At 47.5% G+C, this 25,454-nt stretch overlaps 1 protein-coding gene across 1 annotated transcript in view; it reads left to right on the forward strand.

The window, feature by feature from the left end:
- Positions 1-8,742: 8,742 nt before the first annotated feature.
- LOC115248900 (leucine-rich repeat and immunoglobulin-like domain-containing nogo receptor-interacting protein 2) overlaps positions 8,743-25,454 on the forward strand; it is a 41,295-nt gene continuing 24,583 nt past the window's right edge. The window contains exon 1 of the mRNA XM_029832954.1: positions 8,743-9,048. The gene's annotated coding sequence lies outside the window, so the exon portion shown is untranslated. The remainder of the gene's footprint in view (positions 9,049-25,454) is intronic.

Genomic DNA, 25,454 nt, shown 5'->3' on the forward strand with positions numbered 1-25,454 from the left:
CCCACTCTAATTAGAAAGATCCACTCAAAACCAAACGCTAACCCTGGAAAGATGAAACAATCATCAAACAGATGAAGAGAAAATGTCACATTGCAGAACAGGAATGGAGGAAAAGTAGCTAAATTATTCATCACCAAGTTTTCACTGACCAGTTAATCACCTACAGTGAGGCAGGTCAAGATACGACTGCCAACCACTGACCGCCTGGTCAACCCTGTTTTTGAGGAGGTCAGTAACTTATCATGGAGTGAGGATGTAGAACTTGTCCCCTCCTGTTGGGAAATGCGAAAACGTCTTGTTCTAGTTAATGTTGAAATCCTTGGTGGAGATGTTTCATAACTAAAACCCTCAACCTGCTTCTGAGATACCATGAGGAGGGTGAGGGTTTATTGACCACTGTACATTGTTCCCTTCCATGGGTGTGGGGAGCAGGACCTGTGGGTGAGTAATGGAGACTCCCCAGCAGTGACCAGTTGACCACATGGCTTTGTTTGTCTTAAAGACAAAGGAAAGGGTTAGGGTTAGGGTAACCCCAAATGTCCCACAGTCCATCAGGTGTGACAACCTGATAAAACAGTCGTTTCCATACATATCGAACTGTTCATGTTCCATTTCAGGTAATATTCAATAAGAACCTGGACTAGGACATTTGCTTCATTTAAAGGACAGCCGACACACACGGATCGGGTCCACAGCACAAAAGAAGCGCATCTGCAAATTTGGAACAAAAGTGATGCGGAGGTATCCATGGTTACCAGCAACCCAAGGCAGGAGTGCAACAAGTAACCCGGTATAAAGATATCCTCTCTGTCCGTAACCTTTCTTTTGTTCTCCTCTCCTTTCTCGCTGTCTAACCTTTAATAGTTATTCAGAAAAGTAGGTTTGTGTCCCTTTTAACTGGCTTCATTGCAGCCGTCAGCAGATAGAAGCTGCAGTAAATTAGCTACATCCACCACTGACAGTCGAGGTCGCTGGTGGGCTGGAGAAGCCAATACTGGACTAATGGGATCTCTTTTCCTGGTTCCAGTCAGCACCTGCTGCAGCTGCATTCTGGGTCAGCTGGAGAGTTTTTAACAACCTCTTTGGGCAGCCTGATAGAAGCGAATTACAGTCATTTAAGGAAAAGAAAGTGCAGAACTCCAGTTTCACTCTGTCAATTTATGAATGATTTTTTATTCCAAAAGTGTGAATTTAAGCATTAATATGCTGATGGAATTGTGGGTAACATTGCTACCAAAGTCTACAGCTGGTCTTCCAGAAGCACAAGAGTTTCAGGATGCAGTCGTATTCCTGTCAGTCTGTTCAGAGGTTCCTTCTGGTTTTGCAGGTCTTTACAGGTGCAGTGGGTCCAGGTGGAGTTCTTGGTATTTCTGGCACCCTCCAATGATGCAGACAGAAACAGGTACTTTACCCAAGTCCCATAAAAATAAAGCAAGAATATGAACTTCTCTGCAGGAGAATGAATTCATGCATCTCTATAAATGTCAGAATATTCCCATAAGAATGAAATTTCCTGGGACACTCTTGGGCCTGTGGTCACATCAGTGCAACTTTAGGAATCAGACTTTACTTCATGTCGTTCATTGTAATGAACCATTTTGCCCTTTTTCTATCTTTTCTTTGCTAATTGAAGAACTGACATTTAGACGCGCGTCCTGTTAATTAGGGCAGTGTTTCTTCGGCTCTCGGCCTGTCACTCTGGTCCACCCATCACTTTTCTGTCTTAACCAGATGGCTAATGGATGATTCAGCTGATGACCAGTGCCACGAAGAAAAAAATCTCCAAAAAAGACTGAAAGGATATTTCTACTGATGCAGGTCAGTCAAATAATTGGAGCTTGAAGAAACTGAATCAATAGCATTTCTCATTATTCTGAGGGTTAGGGTTAGGGTTACCACTGGGTTAGGGTTACCACTGGGTTAAGGTTAGGGTTACCACTGGGTTAGGGTTAGGGTTACCACTGGGTTAGGGTTACCACTGGGTTAGGGTTAGGGTTACCACTGGGTTAGGGTTACCACTGGGGTAGGGTTAGGGTTAGGGTTACCACTGGGTTAGGGTTACCACTGGGTTAGGGTTACCACTGGGTTAAGGTTAGGGTTACCACTGGGTTAGGGTTAGGGTTACCACTGGGTTAGGGTTACCACTGGGTTAGGGTTAGGGTTACCACTGGGTTAGGGTTACCACTGGGTTAGGGTCAGGGTTAGGGTTACCACTGGGTTAGGGTTACCACTGGGTTAGGGTTAGGGTTACCACTGGGTTAGGGTTACCACTGGTTAGGGTTAGGGTTACCACTGGGTTAGGGTTACCACTGGGTTAGGGTCAGGGTTACCACTGGGTTAGGGTTACCACTGGTTAGGGTTAGGGTTACCACTGGGTTAGGGTTAGGGTTACCACTGGGTTAGGGTTACCACTGGGTTAGGGTCAGGGTTAGGGTTACCACTGGGTTAGGGTTAGGGTTACCACTGGGTTAGGGTCAGGGTTAGGGGTTAGGGTTACCACTGGGTTAGGGTTAGGGTTACCACTGGGTTAGGGTTACCATTGGGTTAGGGTTACCACTGGTTAGGGTTACCACTGGTTAGGGTTAGCACTGGGTTAGGGTTAGGGTTACCACTGGGTTAGGGTCAGGGTTAGCACTAGGTTAGGGTTAGGGTCACCACTGGGTTAGGGTCAGGGTTAGGGGTTAGGGTTAGCACTGGGTTAGGGTTACCACTGGGTCAGGGTTAGGGTTACCACTGGGTTAGGGTCAGGGTTAGGGGTTAGGGTTACCACTGGGTTAGGGTTAGGGTTACCACTGGGGGGTTAGGGTCACCACTGGGTTAGGGTTACCACTGGGTTAGGGTTACCACTGGGTTAGGGTTACCACTGGATAGGGTTACCACTGGTTAGGGTTAGGGTTACAACTGGGTTAGGGTCAGGGTTAGGGGTTAGGGTTACCACTGGGTTAGGGTCAGTGTTACCACTGGGTTAGGGTCACCACTGGGTTAGGGTCAGGGTTAGGGGTTAGGGTTAGGGTTACCACTGGGTCAGGGTTAGGGTTACCACTGGGTTAGGGTTACCACTGGGTTAGGGTCAGGGTTAGGGGTTAGGGTTACCACTGGGTCAGGGTTAGGGTTACCACTGGGTTAGGGTTACCACTGGGTCAGGGTTAGGGGTTAGGGCACAGCTCACACAAACTCTGGATAATTACTTCAGCCTTCTCGCCACGGTGGCGTCAGCTAACCCTCCACAGGGAGCTGAGCCCCCGCCAACTGTTAGGGTTAGGGTTAGGGTTAGGGTTAGGGTTAGAGGGTTAGAGGGTTAGGGTTAGGGTTAGAGGGTTAGGGGGTTAGAGGGTTAGGGTTAGGGTTAGGGTTAGGGTTAGGGTTAGAGGGTTAGAGGGTTAGGGTTAGGGTTAGAGGGTTAGGGGGTTAGGGTTAGGGTTAGAGGGTTAGGGTTATTGTTAGAGGGTTAGGGTTAGAGGGTTAGGGTTAGGGTTATTGTTAGAGGGTTAGGGTTAGAGGGTTAGGGTTAGGGTTAGGGTTAGAGGGTTAGGGGGTTAGGGTTAGGGTTAGAGGGTTAGGGTTATTGTTAGAGGGTTAGGGTTAGAGGGTTAGGGTTATTCCTTTCACAGTATTTTGTTGCTCCTATTAAATTAACATCCCTTTTTGATATAAAGCTAGCACAAAAGATGTATTTTATATGCAAACTGTACCCAAACTGACTAAATAGCACTGGTGAATGTTTAATTAGATCAGGGTGCATTAATGATGTGAACAGTGGGAAGAACTTTGGTAAAATAATCCAAAATTTGGCCTCAACTGTAGGAACAAAACCTAGAATCTAATCATGATTCAAGTCTCCTAATCTATATAAAGTATAGTAAAGTATATAAAGTAACATGTCTATTTTAGCATTATTTTTGCCCCATCAAAGAATTATATAAACATATATCAGCAATAACAAATGAATATTAATAAATGTTTCCCTGCTGCATGACAATGAAAAGGCCGTCCGTAAAAGAATAGCGTTAGAATTGTTTGGATTAAACCCAGAATCGCCATTCTTTCCGGTCAACATTGCCGCTGTGCTGGATATCTTATTAACGGGGTCCCCGTCTGAGCGCGCCTGTGTCATTCCATTAATGACCTGTTCACGGCTCTGTGGTGGGAATATGCACCCTCCCATGACTGTCCCTGTTCTCATTTACTGCTGCTAAACAGATTTCATTAATCACGTTGGCCACCCAGTCTCTTGTGATTACCAACACTCAACGGGTTTGGCTCCTCTCTCCCCACAAACCAGTAAGAATGGAAGACTGGTGACAGTATTCCGAGCACGTTCCCAGCAAAGTCTTGTGATCCATCCCTCCTTCATCCATGTGTCTATCCTCATCCTTTTACTTAGTATCCATCTATCCATCATCATCTATTAATCATTATGTATCATCCATCCATTCATCCATCATAATCCATAAAATACATAATCCATAGAAAAAACATTTGCTACAGGGTTAGCTACGCTAAAGAGCATGATTTGCCCTACAATGGTTCTAATAACTGTTTTTCATAATTATTGGTATCAATCAGCTATATTAGTTCCCCTGCAGATACTGTAGGTTCCCCGGGTTAGGGTTAGTAGAGTTAGTAGTAGAAGAGGGTTAGGGTTAGTAGGGTTAGTAGTAGAAGATGGTTAGGGTTAGTAGCTGCTACTTTGACGCTTCTGAGTTGGTTCAGGGGAAAAAAGGAAATTGAAATGTCATGTAATCAGTGTTGTTATCACGGGAAACACTTTTATTATTTTTAATTGTATTATTGTTTTAAATTATTTTATCTCCTGTTTGTAATAAAGATTGTATTAGCTTATATTTATATAGCAGCAAACCCATTACTGCTATATATTTAAAAATCTCTTCTACGCCTTCTGTTTTAGCTGTCAATCACCCTTCACTTTAAATACACGTGGTCTCATTTCATATAAATACACTAAGTCAAAGATGAAAACAAAATCAATGAAGGGATTCATTCCTCTGAGTTATTGTGATTAATTTCTTCCTCCAAACATAACAGTTTTGTGAGGAGCCTGAGAAATTGAATACAAGCGACTGTAATTGGAGCTGCTGTCCAACAGAAATAGTGCAGCAGTGTTTTAGGAGAGGACGCGTGTGGAGCAAATGTCACCAGTAGCAGCAGTAATGGACAATGGACAGCTAGCAAGCAGCTTCCGTCAGTCCAGGTGACGCTTCCTTTTTTCCTCGGCGTAGCTGTCAGGAATGCCAGAACGTCTGCTTCACTTTGGTCTCTGGTTCTGTCTTTCTATTTTGGTCCCACTCTCAGTCCAGAGTGTCAGGGGGTGCAGGAGGGGTGCAGCAATCCAAGACTTGCACTGTGCGGGGGGGGGGGGGGCTAGAGGAGCGCTCGCTTGCCAGAACCCCATGGAGACATTAGCCTCACAGGTACATGCTAATGAAGACACACACACACACACACACACACACATTTGGAGACACCAGAATTCTCTCTTTTGTTAGAGTTTTCTGCAGAGTTTTCTAACCCTAACCCTAACCCTAACCCACAAAATCATTTTTTTTCTCACTTGTAAAATATGTCCAATGTCTTCATTATGTCAAACATGAGCAGAGGGGATCCATCATGAGTTATGGGGGAGAGTGAAGAAGAGGATATGGGAGGAACAACAACAGCTGAAAGTTGATCTTGGATTAAATATGATACAGAACAGAGAAATGAAGGAGAAACACTTAAAAAGGAAGCAGAGGTAAAGCTAACCAGATCCCACAGGATCTTGTCCCTTTGTTGCACCATGCTGCTCGCTGGTGATGGACTGATTAAGTTGGAAGGTTTGCCCATCCTAGATGAAGGCAGGAAGAAAAATATGACTTCCTAAAAAATTTTTCAAAATAAGCGACGTGTATATAAATGGGAACAACATTTATCCTTGAGAGATGAGTAGAAACAACCGACATCTAACCCGAGCGAGCCGATTTTCTTCTTGGTCTAGGGTTAGGGTTAGAGGGTTAGGGGGTTAGGGTAAGAGGGTTAGAGGGTTAGGGTTAGAGGGTTAGGGTTAGGGGGTTAGGGTAAGAGGGTTAGAGGGTTAGGGTTAGAGGGTTAGGGGGTTAGGGTTAGAGGGTTAGAGGGTTAGGGTTAGGGGGTTAGGGTTAGAGGGTTAGGGTTAGAGGGTTAGGGGGTTAGGGTTAGAGGGTTAGGGTTAGGGGGTTAGGGTAAGAGGGTTAGAGGGTTAGGGTTAGGGTTAGAGGGTTAGGGTTAGAGGGTTAGGGGGTTAGGGCTAGAGGGTTAGGGTTAGAGGGTTAGGGTTAGAGGGTTAGAGGGTTAGGGTTAGAGGGTTAGGGGGTTAGGGCTAGAGGGTTAGGGTTAGGGTTAGAGGGTTAGGGCTAGAGGGTTAGGGGGTTAGGGTTAGAGGGTTAAGGTTAGAGGGTTAGGGTTAGGGGGTTAGGGTTAGAGGGTTAGGGTTAGAGGGTTAGGGGGTTAGGGTTAGAGGGTTTGGGTTAGGGTTAGAGGGTTAGGGTTAGGGCTAGAGGGTTAGGGTTAGGATTAGAGGGTTCAGGTTAGGGTTAGGGGGTTATGGTTAGGGGGTTATGGTTAGGGGGTTAGGGCTAGAGGGTTAGGGTTAGAGGGTTAGGGCTAGAGGGTTAGGGGGTTAGGGTTAGAGGGTTAAGGTTAGAGGGTTAGGGTTAGGGGGTTAGGGTTAGAGGGTTAGGGGGTTAGGGTTAGAGGGTTAGGGTTAGGGGGTTAGGGCTAGAGGGTTAGGGTTAGGATTAGAGGGTTCAGGTTAGGGTTAGGGGGTTATGGTTAGGGGGTTAGGGCTAGAGGGTTAGGGTTAGAGGGTTAGGGCAAGAGGGTTAGGGTTAGAGGGTTGGGGTTAGAGGGTTAGGGTTAGAGGGTTAGGGTTAGAGGGTTAGGGTTAGAGGGTTAGGGCAAGAGGGTTAGGGTTATAGGGTTAGGGCTAGAGGGTTAGGGTTAGGGGGTTAGCGTTAGGATTCTTACAACCCAGATTATCTTATCTGTATGTTAACATCACCTGCCCTTGTCACGATTTCTTTCATTTCCAATTTGATCGGACAATCGATCAGGGCCGGTTGCATCTGAGCTTTTGAGCTGTTGCTGATGTGACATTTGAATCAGGCTGCATGTGTGCGAGTTACTCATTACGTCATTTCTGTGCGAGAGGATAAGATCTTATGCATCATTGTATTTCAGTGGAGCTTTTAGGTCCCCACTTGTCACATCTTGTATGATGTTAAATATCTTCTTTTTTATTCTCAAAGCTTTTTTGGATCAAGCTGTTTTTTTCAGACTCAAGTCAAAGATGTAACTCAATCAGTACTTTCCAAACAGTACTTTAACCCTAACCCAACCCTAACCCTAACCCTAACCTAACCCTAACCCTAACCCAACCCTAACCCTAACCTAACACTAACCCTAACCCTAACCCTAACTCTAACCCTAACCTAACCCTAACCCAACTCTAACCCTAACCCAACTCTAACCCTAACCCAACTCTAACCCTAACCCAACCCTAACCCTAACCCAACCCTTAACCAACTCTAACCCTAACCCAACTCTAACCCTAACCCAACTCTAACCCTAACCCTAACCCAACCCTAACCCTAACCCTAACCCAACTCTAACCCAACCCTAACCAACTCTAACCCTAACCCAACTCTAACCCTAACCCAACTCTAACCCTAACCCTAACCCAACTCTAACCCTAACCCAACCCTAACCCTAACCCAACCCTAACCCTAACCCAACTCTAACCCAACCCTTAACCAACTCTAACCCTAACCCAACTCTAACCCTAACCCAACTGGAACCCTAACCCTAACCCAACTCTAACCCTAACCCAACTCTAACCCTAACCCAGTGATCTCCTGTGTACCCTACCAAACCTGAGGATCAATCAATTAATTGATGAATAAATGGGCCAAGTTCAAAGGTCAACTGCATTACTGCTGCAACTGATGTGGCACCCTGACACATAAATGTGTTGGACACATGCTATAGTGCACTGAAATATTGTCATCATAAGTGCTAATGAGACACTTGCATAAGGGATATAAGGCGGGCCAGCCAAAGCCAAGCAGGAACAGCCGAGCCCAGTACCCAACCAGAACGGATCCATAATCCCGTCCAGTCCGGGATCTATCAGTCCCCATGCACACACTCATACAAAAGGCTGGAATACAACTCAAATTATGGGCTGGAAAAGCAAGGCAATGATTATATTCATGGATTTCACACAAACATGCACCCCCCCCCCACACACACATACACGCATGCCCCCCCCCCCCACACACACACACACACTTTGGACAAAGGTGTCAAATTACATCAAAGCCTTTTTAAATCCATGCCTGGGGTTAGTCATCACCATTTAAAATACAAACTAAATTAAGGACTTAATCAATAGCTGGAATTCAACTTAATCCTCAAATAAATTAATTTCTATATTGTGAAAGTGGAAGCAAAAATATCCCATTTTGATGTTATGAATTGGCTGATTCATTATTTGTCATTAAGAAAATGGCAATGCTCAATGTTCTACCAATAATATCTCCCAGGCATTTTGTGTTCTTGATGTGTCAATCATTCTCCTCATGTTTTTATGAAATATTCCATCCTTTCAGGATTTTATGTTGAAAGGCATAAACTAGCTCATCCCTTCTGTGGCTGCTGGCTTGACATCTCTCTCTCTCTCTCTCTCCCTCTCTCCCTTTGTCTCTCTCTCTTCTGCTCTCCTCACTGTCAACCGTCTGGTGCCGATGGTTCATCAAACCTGGGGAGGAGTTGCCTGGTTACCGGGGAGGAAAAAATTAAAAAGTCATAAAGGCATTGCTCCCCCCTTACTCCCTTTAATGAATGCAGTTTTCTATGGAAGGCAGAGTGGAAGGAGATCAACTCCGAGAGACGATCGCGCCCACAGTCACGGCGAGTGTGTGAGTGTGTGTTGGTGGGAGCGTGCACCTTCGGACTGCCCGCTCAGTGATGTAAGGACTGGAGGATTTTGGTGTGTGGAAGAGCAGGTGAAAGGTAAGACTCCTGTGCATTTTAACTCAGCTTTAGCAGTTTTTTCATGGCTGCTATCACAGTCAAACATATTTTACTTGAAGCAAAATTGAAAAGAAACAAAAAGATATTGGTTCCATCAGTGTTGGAAGGATCATGGATGTGAGCGTGTTTGACGAGTGATTCAGGAGCTTTCCCGCTATGCCTGCATGGATGGCTGGCAGGAGGGTTAGTTAGTGAGCAACGCAGGTGTTGATGGGGAGAAAATACCTTCAGTGGGCGAGTTTGGGCAGATGACGACATCCCTCCTCAGCACTGGAGCCAGCTCAGCCATGCTCACATTTGCTTTGGAATTCCTAAAGAGTCTGAGGTGAGACATCACATCAGGGTGAAATGATGACTCTGAAGCAGGTGGATCAACCCCCCCCCCCCCCACACACACACACACACACAGACACACACACACACACACACACACACACACACACCATTGCCACCTCTCACACGGCAGAGATGAGATGTGAAGTTGGCCGCCTGTGAGTCAAAGTGGCCCTGCAGCAAAAGAGCAGAGATTCTTTGTCGTTTGTGTGCGGCCCCCTTCCTCATCTGCCCTCAGAGTGGTCCAGGATGGCTAAAAGCCTGCAGGGCTGACAAACAGTGGAGATAAACAGGAGCTTTTCATGCGGATGAAAAGATCCCCCTCACTTTACAGAGCTCTACGCTGAGCTTAAGTATAAAAAGAGACTGAATTATAAATGAGTTTCCCCTCCAGTCTGGAGTCTCTTGTTGAGCTTCTTCGGGCATTAATTGAGCACGACATGGTCGCTATATGTGAGTGAAAATTAAATCTGTACATTGGATCTTTGTAATGGAGAGTGAAATTCAGGGGAGATAGCCTGAAATGTGCCAAGAGGCCAAAATCAGCCGCCATATAAGGAGATCCAAACTGGTTTCTGGGTGAGTTTTGAATGTTGGGAAGGATGAACATCAGCCTGCCACCCTGCTGTCTGTAAGCAAGAGGGATGCTAATGGAGGAGAGAGGATACAGGCGTTACCGCTGCAAGACAGAGAGAGAGAGGAGAGCGTGTGAGGCATTTCCATGGCAACCTGTCAGGGGTGTGTTTGGTCCCTGGAGACAGTGAGCAACAGAGGAGAGAGGTAGACGAGAGGCAAAGAGAAAACTCTCCTCGTTAAATGTGAGGGCGAAGCTAGATAAAAGAAGGCTGAGGGGAAGAAGGAGGAAGTGTCCCCACCCTCAGCCATCACCCTGAATCATGGGCCCACCCCCTATTGTCTAGTTTTCCCTCACTAATGTTACGTTCTTGCCCCCTTTCGGTTCCTTTTCATGTGGAAGCAGCTGGCAGCATGTGTTATTGAGTTTTGTCTCTGGAGGGTTAGCGTGTGTCTGTGTGTGTCTGTGTGTGTATGTCTGTGTGTGTCTGTGTGTGTATGTGTGTGTGTGTGTATGTGTGTGTGGGTGTGTGCGTGCGTGTGTGTCTGTGTGCGTGTGTGTGTGTGTGTTCGCGTGTGTGGGTGTGTGTGTGTGCGTGCGTGGGTGTGTGTGTGTGTCTGTGGGTGTGTGTATGTCTGTGTGTGTGTGTATGTGTGTGTGTGTGTGCTCGCGTGTGTGGGTGTGTGTGTGTGCGTGCGTGGGTGTGTGTGTGTCTGTGTGTGTCTGTGTATGTCTGTGTGCATGTGTGTGCGTGCGTGTGTTTGTGTGTGCGTGCGTGTGTGTATGTCTGTGTGTATGTCTGTGTGCGTGTGTGTGCGTGCGTGTGTTTGTGTGTGCGTGCGTGTGTGTATGTCTGTGTGTATGTCTGTGTGCGTGTGTCTGTGTGCGTGTGTGTCTGTGTATGTCTGTGTGTGTGTGTGCGTGTGTGTCTGTGTGCGCGCGCGTGTCTGTGTGCGTGTGTGTGCGCGTGCGTGTGTGTCTGTGTATGTCTGTGTGCGTGTGTCTGTGTGTGTGCGCGCGTGCGTGTGTGTCTGTGTATGTCTGTGTGCGTGTGTGTGTGCGCGTGTGTGCGTGCGTGTGTTTGTGTGTGCGTGCGTGTGTGTGTCTGTGTGTGTATGTCTGTGTGCGTCTGTGTATGTCTGTGTGTGTGTGTGCACGTGTGTGTCTGTGTATGTCTGTGTGCGCACGCGCGCGCGTGTGTGTGCATGCGCGTGTGTGTGCGTCTGTGTATGTGTGTGCGTGCGTGTGCGTGGGGGGGGGGGTCAAGAGCCACTTGTGCATATTTTCTAATTTGTGCTGCTGTTTTAGTCTAATTTCCCCTTCCAATGGAGCCCTGCAGCCCATGTCTGCTGCTCATGATATCGCCCCCCCCCCAATGAAAAGAAATCCAAGTCCCAATGGAGGATCGTGGCCAGTAACCTGAGAGTTGCAGCCACAGGTGTCACTCACCTGCTGAAGTATAGCTGACAATGTCTGTGCATGATGGCTGCAGTCAAACATTCCTTTGATTCTTTGTGCGCACACACACACACACAAATTTCAAATTTCTGCAATAAGAAGTTGCTATCAAAGCTAGAGATGGGTGTTTGTGTTATGTTACGGTGTTATGGGAAGGGGGAGCCAGGTCATCCCGAGACTGGGTACAAAGCCCCAATGACAGATGGACTCAACACAAGGGCAGCTGACCTGAGAGAGAATCATGAAGTCCTGGGGAAACTCAACTACCTCCCTGCCATGGCTAACACACAAAGATTGATGCAGATGCTTGGCTATAAGAGGAAGAGCATGAAGGCGCAAATGACCCCAGAAGGCTAGAGGCAAAAATAATGGCGACATGCAGAGAAGTCAGCCTCCTAACAGAGCTGAGTAGAGGCGTGAATCTAAGGACAGAGCGGCCCAAGAAATATAACTATGAGGAGGCAGCTAGTAAGTATGAGAAGGCAGCTAGTAAGTATGATGAGGCAGCTAGTAACCATGAGGAGGCAGCTAGTAAGTATGATGAGGCAGCTAGTAACCATGAGGAGGCAGCTAGTAAGTATGATGAGGCAGCTAGTAAGTATGATGAGGCAGCTAGTAAGTATGATGAGGCAGCTTGTAACCATGAGGCGGCAGCTAGTAAGTATGATGAGGCAGCTAGTAACCATGAGGAGGCAGCTAGTAAGTATGATGAGGCAGCTAGTAAGTATGATGAGGCAGCTAGTAAGTATGATGAGGCAGCTTGTAACCATGAGGCGGCAGCTAGTAAGTATGATGAGGCAGCTAGTAACCACGAGGAGGCAGCTAGTAACCACGAGGAGGCAGCTAGTAAGTATGATGAGGCAGCTAGTAACCATGAGGAGGCAGCTAGTAAGTATGATGAGGCAGCTAGTAAGTATGATGAGGCAGCTTGTAACCATGAGGCGGCAGCTAGTAAGTATGATGAGGCAGCTAGTAACCACGAGGAGGCAGCTAGTAACCACGAGGAGGCAGCTAATAACCACGAGAAGGCAGCTAGTAACCACGAGGAGGCAGCTAGTAACCACGAGGAGGCAGCTAGTAACCACGAGAAGGCAGCTAGTAACCACGAGGAGGCAGCTAGTAACCACGAGGAGGCAGCTAGTAACCATGAGGAGGCACCTCGTAACCACAAGGAGGCACCTCGTAACCACGAGGGGGCAGCTAGTAACCACGAGAAGGCAGCTAGTAACCATGTGGAGGCAGCTAGTAACCATGAGGAGGCAGCTCGTAACCACGAGGGGGCAGCTAGTAACCACGAGAAGGCAGCTAGTAACCATGTGGAGGCAGCTAGTAACCATGAGGAGGCAGCTCGTAACCACGAGGAGGCAGCTAGTAACCACGAGGAGGCAGCTAGTAACCACGAGGAGGCAGCTAGTAACCACGAGAAGGCAGCTCGTAACCACGAGAAGGCAGCTCGTAACCATGAGGAGGCAGCCAGTAACCACAAGGAGGCACCTCGTAACCACGAGGGGGCAGCTAGTAACCATGAGGAGGCAGCCAGTAACCACGAGAAGGCAGCTCGTAACCATGAGGGGGCAGCTCGTAACCATGAGGAGGCAGCTAGTAATCATGAGGAGGCAGCTATTAACCATGAGGAGGCAGCTAGGAGGTCAGCCACAGCCAAATACCTGCAGAGGTTAAGACAGGTCCTGAAAGGTCAGCTGGATGGTAAGAATAAGATCCAGGCCCTAAACACCTACGTCCTGCCAGTAATCAGATACCCTGCTGCCATAATACCCTGGCCACTGGAAGAGATACAAGCCACTGACATCAAGACCAGGAAGCTCCTCACCATGCACGAGGGTTTCACCCTAAGTCCAGTGTCCTGAGGCTGTACACGAAGCGAAAGGAAGGGGGCCGAGGACTAGTAATGGTTAGGGTTAGTGTCTGAACTACTGTCCAAGAGGAAACAACAAGCCTTCAAGAGTACATCAGGAAGATGGACCCCACTGACCCACTGCTGAGTGAATGCCTCAGGCAACAAAAGCCCAGCAAGGAGGAGGAACCTGAGGGGCTATCATGGAAGCATCAGCCCATGCATGGAATGTATCGAGAAAACCTACCAGTGGCTGGCAAAGGCCAGACTGAAAGAGAGCACAGAGGCTCTACTCATGGCTGCACAAGAACAGGCCCTGAGCACCAGAGCAAGAGAGGCCAGGGTCCACCAGACCAGACCAGACCAGACCAGGGTCTACCATACCAGACCAGGGTCTACCATACCAGACAAGACCCCAGGTGCAGACTGTGTGGAGATGCCCCTGAGACAGTCCAGCACATCACAGCAGGGTGCAAGATGCTGGCAGGCAAGGCATACATGGAGCGGCATAACCAGGTGGCTGGCATAGTGGACAGGAACATCTGCACTGAGTATGGGCTGGAGGTCCCAGGGACCAGGTGGGAGACACCCCCGAAAGTGGTGGAGAACAAGCAGGCCAAGATCCTGTGGGACGTCCAGATCCAGACTGACAAGATGGCGGTGACCAACCAGCCTGACATAGTGGTGGTGGATAAACACCAGAAGACAGTGGTGGTGATAGATGTAGCAATCCCGAGTGATAGCAACATCAGGAAGAAGGGAAGTAATGTAGACTTTAGGGTTGCTGCTCCAGGATGTATGAAAAGATTGGAAGAATTATCTAAAACTGCCAGTGGAGTGTTGAGGAATTGATTCAAATAGCTTGAATTAACTGCTGCAAATGTGACATATTCCGGAGGGTCAGGATGATTCACAGGCACATGTGATGCACGTTTCCCCTCACCTGGTGCTGAAATATGTCACAGCTGTGGGCTATCGTGCCCGTGATCGTGCTTGCTTCGCCCCGCGCATCTGTTGTGCATCAGGACACTATTGAGCCCCCTTTTTAGTCCCCGGAGGTACAGCTGCTCCCTGCCAGATCGTTATTCGTGGTCAGATGACTTTCCAGCGGTTTCCTGTTTGCCTGCCTGCCCGATCTCGACCTTGCCTGTCCCCGACTACTCTGTTCTGGTTCGGGTTATTCTATTCTGCTCGCTCCCCGGAGAATCCTGTCTGTTGTCCGTTTCTGACAAAGCCAAACTCTGGTGTTAGGGTTAGGGAGTTAGGGTTAGGGTTAGGGAGTTAAGGTTAGGGTTAGGGAGTTAAGGTTAGGGTTAGGGAGTTAGGGTTGGGTTAGGGTTAGGGTTAGGGAGTTAGGTTAGGGGGTTGGGTTAGGGTTGGGTTAGGTTAGGGTTAGGGAGTTGGGTTAGGGTTAGGGAGTTGGGTTAGGGTTAGGGAGTTGGGTTAGGGTTGGGTTAGGGAGTTAGGTTAGGGGGTTGGGTTAGGGTTGGGTTAGGTTAGGGTTAGGGAGTTGGGTTAGGGTTAGGGTTGGGTTAGGGAGTTAGGGTTGGGTTAGGGTTAGGGTTGGGTTAGGGAGTTAGGTTAGGGTTAGGCGAATAACGGTATGAAGTCAAAAGATAAACACGGATCAAGAAAATTGATATAATTATTTCAGTATGACTGAAAACAATTGCAGATGAAAATTATTCATACAAATGACATATTAACTATATTTATATATCAATACATATTATATAATTCAATCACATTTGATGCCTGGTGTCAGTATGATGTAAATGCAGCACTTAACTCCTGGTTTGGTTTTCGGCCCCTACAACACCACTGGTGCCCAACAGCACCAGTATTTTAATGCAGGAAAATGTAATCATGATCTTTGGTGTTGCTTTAATGAATCAGCCTCCTCCTCAGAGCCACAGCAATATGTGTCCAACTGCACAGTTCTTGCTTTATTTCTATTTTTAAAAGATTATAATCTTTTATGTGAACACTTTTTTGTCATGGGGTGAAAGATATCCCTTAAGAACACTTGCAATCAACACATTCATTTTAACAGATGAAATTAAGGTCAGATGTAGTCATGCTGTGATGATGAGGCTGTTAGAATTATTAATTTGCTCCATTTTTTTCTACTCCGACAGCTTTGATTTTTCAGCTGGGGAGTTGAAGTCTTTCACATTATTCCATTCTAATTTTTCCACCTTCAGCCCTCTGCTGACATGCCCACAATTAAGGCAGCAAAGCCACGACTGGATTTATCAGGTTAATATGTGAACAGATGTGATTTGGGGTCGGGTGAGCCAGACGTCAGAGGAGGATCCGATGCCCGTCCACCTCACATCCAGTTGGCAGCACCAGATGAGCCCAAGATTTACTTTAGTTGCAGGAGGGGAAATATTGACGCAGCTTAAATGACAGAGATTTGGCCCCAGGGAGGGAGTGACACATCCCGTCCTTCCCAAAACAACCATCCAGGCTACCAACACTTCAAAATGTAGGCGACAAAAGGAAGTTTTGTGTGATGGGCTAAACAACAAAGAGCACAAGAGGCAATTGTTAAGTCAGCTGGAGCCAGAACCCTGACTCAAAATACAGACACAGACAAACCAGACTGTCCAAAGGTTTGATTTTCAAAAAAGGTAAAGCTGCTATTGATGAGCAATGCACAGGTGAGCTAGGTTGGTCTGAGCAGCAATGAAGTGGAAGAAATGCTTTGGACTGTAAACCTACCCTGACGCCTCTTGTGTGGCAGCTGGTTGTCACACAAAAGAGATTTAAATAATTACTTTACCATTTACATCATAATTCCATTAGTATTCTCCTGGATCTTCCAGTGCTAGACTACTAGTCAAAGGTTGGGGTTAGCCTGGTAATTCACCTTCTTCACTCTCACTATACGCCCTCCAACATCTCAAGCGTGTGCTGCTCTGGTTTCAGGATCTTTCCTCATGATGTGCACTCCTTTCCCACCGTTTCACACACACATGCACGCACACATGCACATCTCTACCATTAATTATGAACACACCCTGAGATCAGCCTCAAATGCAACGCAGCGCTGCTGCTTTTGTTTAATGCCTTCTAAATGATCTAAAATTTGACCAGCAGAACTACAGACCAATGATGCCCCACCTTTTCTTTTCAAAAGAGATGCTATGCTAACAGTACTGTCTCCTTCATGTGCTGCCGTAACCCTCCCACTTTTACTCAGAACACAGATTTGGGTCACATGACGGTGCGAGGCATTAGCGATGCAGCGAGCTACCGAGTGCTCGGTTGTTACGGGAGACCAGTTTTGAACATGATGACAGGGAAGACGGGTCTGCAGGGCTCGTTACTGAAGTGTGATTAGCATTGCAGATGCCAGTTTCTGTAGGCGTCCGCTCCAACAAACCCAAGGTTCCTCCATCTCTGCTGAATGATTAAATCGGAACAGTTGTGCGTGGGAAATTCTGAAGAGAGTGTTATTATTCTCCAAGGAGAAGAGTTTTTGAGTGCAGGTGTGTGTAGAAGCTGTCTGTCTCTCCAGCATGGTATGGTGAGACACTTTTTCAAATATTATTTAATACTGCATTCTAAAAACTGGACAGATGCTACTGATGTCTCCACTATATGTGGGAATCAGCAGGCTTTAGTATTGTAGTGACGTTCCTCACCGGACAGGAACTCACTGGAAATGAAACCGGACACTTGCGTAAAGCTGAAATTTGAATCTTAAACACGCGAGTTAAAGGTACTTCGTTACTTAGGTCATTGAGGGGGTTTCTGCGCTCATCTCAAATGGTGTTGAGTTCTAAAAACCGATGGAGAGTCGCAGGTAATTAACCTGTGATGAGGTAATCACCTCTGGGCCATCGGGCGAGCCATTGACCCGTCCTGTCACCGTGCGAGCTGTTGGAGTCACAAGGTCGGACTCATGAGTGGGTCGGTTCACCTCGCTGCCATCCTGCACAGTGGAGCCCGTCAGGGTTGTAATTACACCGAATTACTGTGACCAAAAACAGAAACTGCTGCTTTTATTAAAGTTATCGAGCATCTGCACTGCTGATAAGATCACTCCATAAATGCTGACAGGGTGGGGGCTCTAAATCTGAGCGTGGAAGTCAAAGTTTTCATACGGTCGGCCTTCAAATAGTGAAACAATTTGTCCTCATTTTGTCCTCAAAGGACCACTTTAGTTAATAGTTAACATGTAGTTAACATGTAGTTAGTTTTTAGTGTGAAGCAGCAGGTTGCTCAGTCTCTCAGCATCTTTTCTAAGGTGAAAACCTGGAAGTTCCCTTCCTTTTCCAGAGGTAACCTTACGATGCTGCAGGATCAGGAGGCAGATAGAAACTACATAATGGTGACGAGAACATGGTGGCTTCTGTTCCTACCAGTGTGGGACTGATAACCCTAACCCCAACCCTCTAACCCTCTAACCCCCTAACCCTAACCCTCTAACCCTAACCCTCTAACCCCAACCCTCTAACCCCAACCCTCTAACCCTAACCCTAACCCTCTAACCCTAACCCTAACCCTCTAACCCTAACCCTCTAACGCTCTAACCCTAACCCCCTAACCCTCTAACCCTAACCCTCTAACCCTAACCCTAACCCTAACCCTAACGCTCTAACCCTAACCCTCTAACCCTAACGCTCTAACCCTAACCCTCTAACCCTAACCCTCTAACCCCAACCCTGTAACCCCAGCCCTCTAACCCCCTAACCCCAACCCTCTAACCCCAACCCTCTAACCCTAACCCTCTAACCCTAACCCTCTAACGCTCTAACCCTAACCCCCTAACCCTAACCCTCTAACCCTCTAACCCCAACCCTCTAACCCTAACGCTCTAACCCTAACGCTCTAACCCTAACCCTCTAACCCTAACCCTCTAACCCCAACCCTCTAACCCCAACCCTCTAACCCTAACCCTCTAACCCTAACCCTCTAACCCTAACCCTCTAACGCTCTAACCCTAACCCCCTAACCCTCTAACCCTAACCCTCTAACCCTAACCCTAACCCTAACCCTAACGCTCTAACCCTAACGCTCTAACCCTAACCCTCTAACCCTAACCCTCTAACCCCAACCCTGTAACCCCAGCCCTCTAACCCCCTAACCCTAACCCTCTAACCCTCTAACCCCAACCCTCTAACCCCAACCCTCTAACCCTAACCCTCTAACCCTAACCCTCTAACGCTCTAACCCTAACCCTCTAACCCTAACCCTCTAACCCTCTAACCCCAACCCTCTAACCCTAACGCTCTAACCCTAACGCTCTAACCCTAACCCTCTAACCCTAACGCTCTAACCCTAACCCTCTAACCCTAACCCTCTAACCCCAACCCTGTAACCCCAGCCCTCTAACCCCAACCCTCTAACCCTAACCCTAACGCTCTAACATTAACGCTCTAACCCTCTAACCCTAACCCTAACGCTCTAACCCTAACCCTCTAACCCTAACCCTAACCCGTTTACCATCCGTCATCATCACGCTGCATCTTAATCACTCATTATTATTCACATTCATACAGCAGACAGCTGAGAGAAGCATCACCCTAAATATAGCCTTTGATATTGGAGGAATTTATCAGAAACTCAATGCTGTGTTGGTGAAACACTCTCTCACACCCACTCACACTCTCTCTCTCTCTCTCACACACACACACACACACACACACACACACACTCTCTCACAGTCTCACACACACCCACACACACCCTCACACACTCCCACACACTCCCACACACTCCCACACACACCCACACACTCTCACACACACCCACACACTCTCACAGCTGTTTGATATACTGTATTATATTTTCCTCACATTTCTACTCATTGACCCACTGCTGTTACACATGGCATAATTAATAACTAATTAGGTTATTTTTTGCCTAGTGTGAGTCAGTGGTGATGGTGCATGTGTAGTTTGTCTTGCAGCACCACAGACTCCATGAATGGCTGAATGCACCTTTGAGGTGCTAAAAGTCCTCATGTTTGCGAGTTGCTCTCAATCTCTGTTGCTCAGATTCAATGTCAAAAGAACAAAATGAGGCCTGAGGCAGGTCTGAGAAGGGTTAGAGGGTTAGGGTTAGAGGGTTAGGGTTAGGGTTAGAGTTAGAGTTAGGGTTAGAGGGTTAGGGTTAGGATTAGAGGGTTAGAGTTAGGATTAGAGGGTTAGGGTTAGAGGGTTAGGGTTAGAGGGTTAGGGTTAGAGTTAGAGTTAGGGTTAGAGGGTTAGGGTTAGGGTTAGAGGGTTAGGGTTAGGGTTAGAGTTAGAGTTAGGGTTAGAGGGTTAGGGTTAGGATTAGAGGGTTAGAGTTAGGATTAGAGGGTTAGGGTTAGAGGGTTAGGGTTAGGGTTAGAGTTAGAGTTAGGGTTAGAGGGTTAGGGTTAGGATTAGAGGGTTAGAGTTAGGATTAGAGGGTTAGGGTTAGAGGGTTAGGGTTAGAGGGTTAGGGTTAGAGGGTTAGGGTTAGAGTTAGAGGGTTAGGGTTAGAGGGTTAGGGTTAGAGGGTTAGGGTTAGAGTTAGGGTTAGAGGGTTAGGGTTAGGATTAGAGGGTTAGAGTTAGGATTAGAGGGTTAGGGTTAGAGGGTTAGGTTAGGGTTAGAGGGTTAGGGTTAGAGGGTTAGGGTTAGAGTTAGAGTTAGGGTTAGAGTTAGGGTTAGGGTTAGAGGGTTAGGGTTAGGATTAGAGGGTTAGAGTTAGGATTAGAGGGTTAGGGTTAGAGGGTTAGGGTTAGAGGGTTAGGGTTAGGGTTAGAGTTAGGGTTAGAGTTAGGGTTAGAGGGTTAGGGTTAGGGGTTAGGGTTAGGGTTAGGGTTAGGGCTGGGGTTAGGGTTGGGGGAAGGTAGGGGTTGGGGTTAGGGGGGTGTAGGGGTTAGGGTTTAGGGAGAGGGTTAGGGGTCGGGGTTAGGGTTGGGGTTAGGGGTTAGGGTTAGGGGTTAGGGTTAGGGTTAGGGTTAGGGTTGGGGTTGGGGTTAGGGGTTAGGGTTAGAGGGTTAGGGAGAGGGTTAGGGTTGGGGTTGGGGTTAGGTTTAGGGTTAGGGTTAGGGAGAGGGTTAGGGTTGGGGTTAGGGGTTAGGGTTGGGGTTAGGGGTTAGGGTTAGGGTTAGGGGTTGGGGTTAGGGGTTGGGGTTAGGGGTTAGGGTTAGAGGGTTAGGGTTAGAGTTAGGGTTAGGGTTAGAGTTAGGGTTAGGGTTAGAGTTAGGGTTAGAGGGTTAGGATTAGAGGGTTAGGTTAGGGTTAGAGGGTTAGAGGGTTAGGGTTAGAGGGTTAGGTTAGGGTTAGGATTAGAGGGTTAGAGTTAGGATTAGAGGGTTAGGGTTAGAGGGTTAGGTTAGGGTTAGAGGGTTAGGGTTAGAGTTAGAGTTAGGGTTAGAGGGTTAGGGTTAGAGGGTTAGGGTTAGAGTTAGGGTTAGAGGGTTAGAGTTAGGATTAGAGGGTTAGGGTTAGAGGGTTAGGTTAGGGTTAGAGGGTTAGAGGGTTAGGGTTAGAGGGTTAGGGTTAGGGTTAGAGTTAGGGTTAGAGGGTTAGGGTTAGGGGTTAGGGCTGGGGTTAGGGTTGGGGGAAGGTAGGGGTTGGGGTTAGGGGGGTGTAGGGGTTAGGGTTTAGGGAGAGGGTTAGGGGTCGGGGTTAGGGTTGGGGTTAGGGGTTAGGGTTAGGGGTTAGGGTTAGGGGTTGGGGTTAGGGTTAGGGTTAGGGTTGGGGTTAGGGTTAGAGGGTTAGGGTTAGAGGGTTAGGGTTAGGGAGAGGGTTAGGGTTGGGGTTGGGGTTAGGTTTAGGGTTAGGGAGAGGGTTAGGGTTGGGGTTAGGGGTTAGGGTTGGGGTTAGGGTTAGGGTTAGGGTTAGGGGTTGGGGTTAGGGGTTGGGGTTAGGGTTAGGGGTTAGGGTTAGGGGTTAGGGTTAGAGGGTTAGGGTTAGAGTTAGGGTTAGGGTTAGAGTTAGGGTTAGGGTTAGAGTTAGGGTTAGAGTTAGGGTTAGAGGGTTAGGATTAGAGGGTTAGGATTAGAGGGTTAGGTTAGGGTTAGAGGGTTAGAGGGTTAGGGTTAGAGGGTTAGGTTAGGGGTTAGGATTAGAGGGTTAGAGTTAGGATTAGAGGGTTAGGGTTAGAGGGTTAGGTTAGGGTTAGAGGGTTAGGGTTAGAGTTAGAGTTAGGGTTAGAGGGTTAGGGTTAGAGGGTTAGGGTTAGGGTCAGAGTTAGGGTTAGAGGGTTAGAGTTAGGATTAGAGGGTTAGGGTTAGAGGGTTAGGTTAGGGTTAGAGGGTTAGAGGGTTAGGGTTAGAGGGTTAGGGTTAGGGTTAGAGTTAGGGTTAGAGTTAGGGTTAGAGTTAGGGTTAGGATTAGAGGGTTAGAGTTAGGATTAGAGGGTTAGGGTTAGAGGGTTAGGGTTAGGGTTAGGGTTAGAGTTAGGGTTAGAGTTAGGGTTAGAGGGTTAGGGTTAGGATTAGAGGGTTAGAGTTAGGATTAGAGGGTTAGGGTTAGAGGGTTAGGTTAGGGTTAGAGGGTTAGGGTTAGAGTTAGGGTTAGGGTTAGAGTTAGGGTTAGGGTTAGAGTTAGGGTTAGAGTTAGGGTTAGAGGGTTAGGTTAGGGTTAGAGGGTTAGGGTTAGAGGGTTAGGGTTAGAGGGTTAGGGTTAGAGGGTTAGGGTTAGGGTTAGAGGGTTAGGTTAGGGTTGGGGTTAGAGTTAGAGTTAGGATTAGAGGGTTAGGGGGTTAGGAGTTAGGGTTAGGTTAGGGTTAGAGGGTTAGGTTAGGGTTAGAGGGTTAGGGTTAGAGGTTTAGGTTAGGGTTAGGGTTAGAGGGTTAGGGTTGGGGTTAGAGGGTTAGGTTAGGGTTAGGGTTAGGGTTAGGAGTGCAGTCAGAAACAGCACCAACGTGGGAAAAGGCTTCCAGGACAGTGTGTTTCTCAGGTTTGTGTCAGAACTGTGAAAAACGGAGACGACTTGTTCTTTTATCAGATTGTAAAAGGACCCGACTGTACAAAAAAAAAACTACAACATTAATAAAAGCATATTTTTATGGGTTTGAGTAAAAAAAATCTTGCATTTGCCTGTTATGTGAGCTGCCTTCTATATTTAAGTCAGGGCACCATTAACACGGTATTTCTGAGTTTGAAGGGAGTTTGGGGTTAGGGGTTGGGGTTAGGGGTTAGGGTTAGAGGGTTAGGGTTAGAGTTAGGGTTAGGGTTAGAGTTAGGGTTAGGGTTAGAGTTAGGGTTAGAGTTAGGGTTAGAGGGTTAGGATTAGAGGGTTAGGTTAGGGTTAGAGGGTTAGAGGGTTAGGGTTAGAGGGTTAGGTTAGGGTTAGGATTAGAGGGTTAGAGTTAGGATTAGAGGGTTAGGGTTAGAGGGTTAGGTTAGGGTTAGAGGGTTAGGGTTAGAGTTAGAGTTAGGGTTAGAGGGTTAGGGTTAGAGGGTTAGGGTTAGAGTTAGGGTTAGAGGGTTAGAGTTAGGATTAGAGGGTTAGGGTTAGAGGGTTAGGTTAGGGTTAGAGGGTTAGAGGGTTAGGGTTAGAGGGTTAGGGTTAGGGTTAGAGTTAGGGTTAGAGGGTTAGGGGTTAGGGTTAGGGCTGGGGTTAGGGTTGGGGGAAGGTAGGGGTTGGGGTTAGGGGGGTGTAGGGGTTAGGGTTTAGGGAGAGGGTTAGGGGTCGGGGTTAGGGTTGGGGTTAGGGGTTAGGGTTAGGGGTTAGGGTTAGGGGTTGGGGTTAGGGTTAGGGTTAGGGTTGGGGTTAGGGTTAGAGGGTTAGGGTTAGAGGGTTAGGGTTAGGGAGAGGGTTAGGGTTGGGGTTGGGGTTAGGTTTAGGGTTAGGGAGAGGGTTAGGGTTGGGGTTAGGGGTTAGGGTTGGGGTTAGGGTTAGGGTTAGGGTTAGGGGTTGGGGTTAGGGGTTGGGGTTAGGGTTAGGGGTTAGGGTTAGGGGTTAGGGTTAGAGGGTTAGGGTTAGAGTTAGGATTAGAGGGTTAGAGTTAGGATTAGAGGGTTAGGGTTAGAGGGTTAGGTTAGGGTTAGAGGGTTAGGGTTAGAGTTAGGGTTAGGGTTAGAGTTAGGGTTAGGGTTAGAGTTAGGGTTAGAGTTAGGGTTAGAGGGTTAGGATTAGAGGGTTAGGATTAGAGGGTTAGGTTAGGGTTAGAGGGTTAGAGGGTTAGGGTTAGAGGGTTAGGTTAGGGTTAGGATTAGAGGGTTAGAGTTAGGATTAGAGGGTTAGGGTTAGAGGGTTAGGTTAGGGTTAGAGGGTTAGGGTTAGAGTTAGAGTTAGGGTTAGAGGGTTAGGGTTAGAGGGTTAGGGTTAGGGTCAGAGTTAGGGTTAGAGGGTTAGAGTTAGGATTAGAGGGTTAGGGTTAGAGGGTTAGGTTAGGGTTAGAGGGTTAGAGGGTTAGGGTTAGAGGGTTAGGGTTAGAGTTAGGGTTAGAGTTAGGGTTAGGATTAGAGGGTTAGAGTTAGGATTAGAGGGTTAGGGTTAGAGGGTTAGGGTTAGGGTTAGGGTTAGAGTTAGGGTTAGAGTTAGGGTTAGAGGGTTAGGGTTAGGATTAGAGGGTTAGAGTTAGGATTAGAGGGTTAGGGTTAGAGGGTTAGGTTAGGGTTAGAGGGTTAGAGTTAGGGTTAGGGTTAGAGTTAGGGTTAGGGTTAGAGTTAGGGTTAGAGGGTTAGGTTAGGGTTAGAGGGTTAGGGTTAGAGGGTTAGGGTTAGAGGGTTAGGGTTAGGGTTAGAGGGTTAGGTTAGGGTTGGGGTTAGAGTTAGAGTTAGGATTAGAGGGTTAGGGGGTTAGGAGTTAGGGTTAGGTTAGGGTTAGAGGGTTAGGTTAGGGTTAGAGGGTTAGGGTTAGGGTTAGGGTTAGGAGTGCAGTCAGAAACAGCACCAACGTGGGAAAAGGCTTCCAGGACAGTGTGTTTCTCAGGTTTGTGTCAGAACTGTGAAAAACGGAGACGACTTGTTCTTTTATCAGATTGTAAAAGGACCCGACTGTACAAAAAAAAAACTACAACATTAATAAAAGCATATTTTTATGGGTTTGAGTAAAAAAAATCTTGCATTTGCCTGTTATGTGAGCTGCCTTCTATATTTAAGTCAGGGCACCATTAACACGGTATTTCTGAGTTTGAAGGGATCGCAGCAATTAAACTTAAACCTTTTGTTGAAGGTGGGAACTGGAGACAAATTTCCTGCTGTACATTTATTCACCAATTGGGCCAATTTCTGGTGACAGACAAACATCTGAAATGCTTTTCGAACATGAGCAAGAAAGTCAGGGCAGAGAATAAAAGCAGCCTCCACATTGAAAGCAAAGATCAGGATTCGTCCTTGAACCCAGCAGCAACGTGGCTTCAAGGACGTTAAATGTGTGTCTGCAGCTCCGCATCCTCCGGAGGTCTGATGGCATCTGGCATCTAACCCTGACCCTCTAACCCTGACCCTCTAACCCTGACCCTTCAGCTCTGATGACCTCCCTCATAAAGCTCACTTCATTCAGCACTGCTGCCCATTCAGGGGTGAGAGGTGTATAGGAGAGCGGCCTGGATTATCCACGCCACAGGTGAGAGGTGTATAGGAGAGCGGCCTGGATTATCCACGCCACAGGTGAGAGGTGTATAGGAGAGCGGCCTGGATTATCCACGCCACAGGTGAGAGGTGTATAGGAGAGCGGCCTGGATTATCCACGCCATAGGTGAGAGGTGTACAGGAGAGCGGCCTGGATTATCCACGCCACAGGTGAGAGGTGTACAGGAGAGCGGCCTGGATTATCCACGCCACAGGTGAGAGGTGTACAGGAGAGCGGCCTGGATTATCCACGCCACAGGTGAGAGGTGTACAGGAGAGCGGCCTGGATTATCCACGCCATAGGTGAGAGGTGTACAGGAGAGCGGCCTGGATTATCCACGCCACGGCAACAGTATCCCCTTCGTTGACAATTTTGCTGCCTTTTTAAATAGACCCCATCTTTTTACACAGATCACTCACTCCATTGACACCATCACTTCATACGGACAGAATCCCAGGACTGTTCCCAGACGTGACAGTGCTTTTATTGTTCCTATAAAAAGACATGATGAGCGCACGTCCGGCGCGGACATAAAGATGGCCGTGCTGAACGTGCGCTCTCTTTTAAACAAATCTTTTATAATAAACGATTTAATTTTAGACAGAAACCTTGATGGTATTCTTCTTACCGAGACATGGCTTGGCACTGA

The sequence above is a fragment of the Takifugu rubripes genome, chromosome 2 (genome assembly GCF_901000725.2).
Source record: "Takifugu rubripes chromosome 2, fTakRub1.2, whole genome shotgun sequence".
In the NCBI taxonomy this organism is placed as follows: domain Eukaryota; kingdom Metazoa; phylum Chordata; class Actinopteri; order Tetraodontiformes; family Tetraodontidae; genus Takifugu; species Takifugu rubripes.